Source organism: Vombatus ursinus, unplaced genomic scaffold, assembly GCF_900497805.2.
Source record: "Vombatus ursinus unplaced genomic scaffold, bare-nosed wombat genome assembly UNPS02014428.1, whole genome shotgun sequence".
In the NCBI taxonomy this organism is placed as follows: domain Eukaryota; kingdom Metazoa; phylum Chordata; class Mammalia; order Diprotodontia; family Vombatidae; genus Vombatus; species Vombatus ursinus.
This window is the reverse complement of record NW_020954206.1, coordinates 362-4,715: the sequence shown is the minus strand read 5'-3', so window position 1 is coordinate 4,715 and position 4,354 is coordinate 362. Positions and strand designations below refer to the sequence as shown.

The window sequence follows — 4,354 nt, the reverse complement described above, 5'->3', positions numbered from 1 at the left end:
TTTTTTATTTTGGGAAGAAAGTAGACAAGGAGTTAGCAGTTAGGCAATTATGATTCTTCCAGGAATGCAAGTTTGCTTCAATAATAGGTAAATTATAACCACAATATACTATATAAATAACAAAACCAATAAAAAGGCATAGTAAAAGTTTTAGAAACCCTTAACATATTCGAGGTATCTTTTAAACTTAAAACACATGGTCTTAAAATTAACTGTCAAACACAGTGACTGAGATTCCTTTTAAATTATTCTGACTTGTGAATTTTGTCTTATTTCAGTCTGAAATTATGTCGTGTGCTTAGTGAAAATAAAGGCCATGAAAATAAGACTTTCACAGGTAGGTTACGACATTTTTGTAGTTCTTTGTTTTTGTATTATGCTTTGACCTTTTGTTTAGAAAAACAGATTTTTTAACCTAAATAGTGAGTGTTGCTTTTTTCCAATTTTTTTGTATACATAGGTTTAATAAGGGTATCTCTATGTGAAAGAGTATGCATAGTTTAATAACTGAGTTTTCCATGTTTTCTGGAATGGCTGTACCAGCCAATTCAAGAAACTCCTTGAACTATTACACAAACTCCAACCATACTGTAATTTCTCTAGTTATCACAGACTTGGATTGGTCTTTAAAGGGTGACAGATACTGCTTATCAGTTGGCAATTAAATCTTATTCTTAAAAGTTTTGAAAAACTGGAACAGGATTTCCTCATTACTGCTTTAGTGATCATTGTTTAGGGTCTAGAACAGCACAGCCTTTTTCCTTCCCACTTCTGTTTCTGTTGTTTGCCTTGAGATTGCTTACCTTTTTTTCTCCCTGTGAATTTTAAATATTTTCTGTTAGTATTTGCATCATCTATTTGTTAAGGCTGAGAATACACACATAAAAAAAAGAAAACTTTGACTTTTAGGAGCTTACATTTCCTGTGGGGAAAGAGCTGAAAGAGTCGTTAACGAAAAACTTTGAGACATTGAATTGGAAATGGTAAATCTTAAATTAATTAATCTTAAATCTTAAATCTGGCCTACACCTGTCTTGACTCTCAAGCACATGGGTGCAAACAACAAATTATGACACATTCAGTGCCTCCTGTAGACTCTAAGTCCAGTGTTTCTGGAAAATATGACAACTGAGAAAGACAAGCCCTTAACAGAGTACAAACCTAGAAAATCTGAGGGGAGCGTTGGAGAGTCTCCACAGTGACACATGACTAGTTTGACTCCTTAAATGGACATTTTGGGAGAAGCTGTTCAATCTGATGGGGTAAATAATGTGCTTCCATCTGCATTGAGACTCCATAGTACTTTCTCTGGATGTGGATAGCATTTTCAATCATGAGACCTTTGGAGATGTCTTAGATCCTCGAATTGCTGGGAAGGGTTAAGTTTATCAATATTAGTCATCACACAACGTGGCTGTTATTGTGTGCAACATTCTCTTGGTTCTGCTCACTTCACTCAGCATCAGTCCATACAAGTCTTTACAGGTTGTTCTGAAGTCGGCCCGCTTATTATTTCGTGCAGTACAGTGGTATTACACTACATTCATAGACCACCACGTGTTCAGCCATTCCCCAACAGATGGGTATCTCTCAATTTCCAACTTTTGGCCACCACAAAAAAAGCTGCTATAAATATAAATAAATGTAAATATTTATATAAACATAAATACACGTGGGTCCTTTTCCTGCTTGTATGGATTGATCTTAGTCTCTCTTTTTTTTTTTTTTTTTTTTTTTTTGGCGAGGCAATTGGGGTTAAGTGACTTGTCCAGGGTCACACAGCTAGTGAGTGTTACATGTCTGAGACTGGATTTGAGCTCTCCTGACTCTGGGGCCTGTGCTTTATCCACTGCGCCACCTAGCGGCTCTGATTGATCTCAGCCTTGAATAAAGAGATGGATTCTGTGTGGCATGGGGAAAGGAGTATGGAGTGTGAGAAGAATTGAGAAAGTTTTTATGGCTGAATTGTAAAATCATCAGAGATGGTAACAATACCAGAGATAAGGCAATAAAGGAAAAGAAAAATAGGACTGTTTCAGGAGGAAAATAAGGGAAAAGTGGTATCTCAGCTTCTCAATAGTTCATCTTCTGGCCTAAATATTTGTTTTTAATAGTTTTTTTTTTCTATCTAATGAAAAGAAATTTAAAGGTGTTTAAAAATTTTCTCATACCAACATTTTTTTTCTGAATTGAGTTTTGGTATAACCACAAGCATATGTTAATGGAGGTTTAGGTTGGAAAACCTAAGTATTATGAAAATTAGCCTGCTAATTTTTTTTTCTCCATTAGATATTCAGCAGGCTTTCTATGAGCTCTCAAGTCATGTCATTCAAGGAAATCTAAAGCATGACCAAGCATCTAATGTTCTCAGCGACATTGTTGTGAGTATTTAGATGATTCTGCTTTTTCTTAAATTTTGTTTTGTAGGGAAGATAAACAAATATAATGTTCAGAAGCAGTTCTTAGAAAGAAAACTAATTTTCTTACTGAAGTGACCTTAATGACATTAGAATATAAAAGTAATTTTACATTTTAAAATCTCTAATGTCACAAGGTATTCTTTGATAAGAACAGGATTTATTTTTAGAGTAACAGGAACATTGTATATTACCTGAGGAAAACTATAGTACAAGTAATTCTTTACTTAGAAAAATCAGGATGCTATTTTTAGTGTTTTGTGTAAAGAACATGCACATCAGATTTTTTAAAATGTATTTTTATTTTCTCCCAATTATGTGTTAAAACAATGTGACATTTCTTTTTTAACGTTTTGAGTTCCAAATTCTGTCCTTCCCTGTCTGTCTTCTTTCCTCCCTCCCTGAGATGGTAAGCAATCAGATACAGGTTATTAATGTGAAATTGTGTGAATTCATGAGAAACATTTCCATATTAGTCTTTGTTATGGGACATCATAAGCCGTCTAGTCTAATCTTTGTCAGAAGAAGATACACACACACACACACACACACAACACACGCATGCACATGCATGCACGTGCACACACACGTGCATACATATATTTCTATTTCAGTTGTGCTTTCTATTTTCTATTATAAGATATCCATCAAATAAATACTTTCTGTGTTTAAAATTTTTGATACTTTATGTTTCTTAACACATTTTTGGCCCTACTGGGGTTAGGCTTGGTTATTATAATTTCATAGCCGTCCTTCTTTCTGTGTATTTATTTATATTTTCCTAATGGTACTTCACTTCGCATCCATTCTCATAAGCTTCTTTACAATGATAATATTTTTATTTAAGGTATAATAATATAATCACAAACTACAGTTTTGTGAGCATTTATATTACTTTTAGTTCTTCCTAAGTGTAAAATAGTGTTGATGTTAATATTTTGGTGTATAGGGGCAGCTAGGTGGTGCAGTGGTTAGAGCACCAGCCCTGGAGTTAGGAGGACCTGAGTTCAAATGTTGCCTCAGACCAAATACTTGACACTTATTAGCTGTGTGACCCTGGGCAAGTCACTTAACCCCAATTGCCTAAAAAAGAATAAAAAAAAAAATTTTGGTGTATAAAGGGCCTTTTCAAAATAAACCACAATCTCTTGTTCAAAAATAGCTATGTAAGCCATTTTCTTATCATGATTCCAAATTGCTTTCTAGGTTGGCTGAACATTAACACCTTCACCATTAGCGCATTCCTGTTACTGTTAGTGTTCTAGCATATTGATAGAAGAGGGAGTATTGTATGTGAGACTACCATTTGGCTGAATGGGAAGAGCAATTTTGGTTGAGGGTAGGTGGTAAAAGAATTTAAAGGCCAAACAAAGGAGTTTGTTTATGATCCTGAAGACAGTAGAACATCGTTGTTTATTGATTAAGGAATTGACATCTTGGTGAAGGTGGAAATAAGGAACATTACACTGGTAGCTATGTGTAGGATGAACTGAAGTGGAAAGAAACTTCTGGAAGTTTTCTTTCATCTTCTGGGGTTGCAGTATATTCTTACTGTGGTTCCTTGGTACTTGAACACTTTCTTTTAGGCTGCTTCAAGTATTTTTTCACTCTCATAGCTCTCTGGATTTTGGCTATGATGTTTTTGGGCATTTTCAATTTGTTTGTTTCCCAACCCGCATAGCAGTCTTTGTTTTTTTTCTTTTTTTTAAATTAAATTTTATTTAAATTAGTTAATCAGCACATATTTTCCTTTCCTCTGTACTGCTTCTAACTGAAAAAGAATAAAAATTTTAAAAAAATTAAAAATTAAACTGTAATAAATATATATGGTTAAGGAAACCAAATTTCTTCGTTGTCTATGTTAAAAAAAGACTCATTTTGCACTCTTGAGTCCAATTCTCTGTATGTTTCATTGTTCTCTGGAATCACTAGTCTAC

General features: G+C 34.1%; 1 long non-coding RNA gene across 1 annotated transcript; it reads left to right on the top strand.

Moving 5' to 3' along the window:
• The first annotated feature begins 278 nt into the window (after positions 1–278).
• LOC114042397 lies at positions 279–4,097 on the top strand. The gene is made up of 3 exons (XR_003568987.1): positions 279–337; positions 2,290–2,381; positions 3,624–4,097. It is a non-coding gene; the product is annotated as an uncharacterized LOC114042397 (long non-coding RNA).
• The last annotated feature ends 257 nt before the right edge of the window (positions 4,098–4,354 follow it).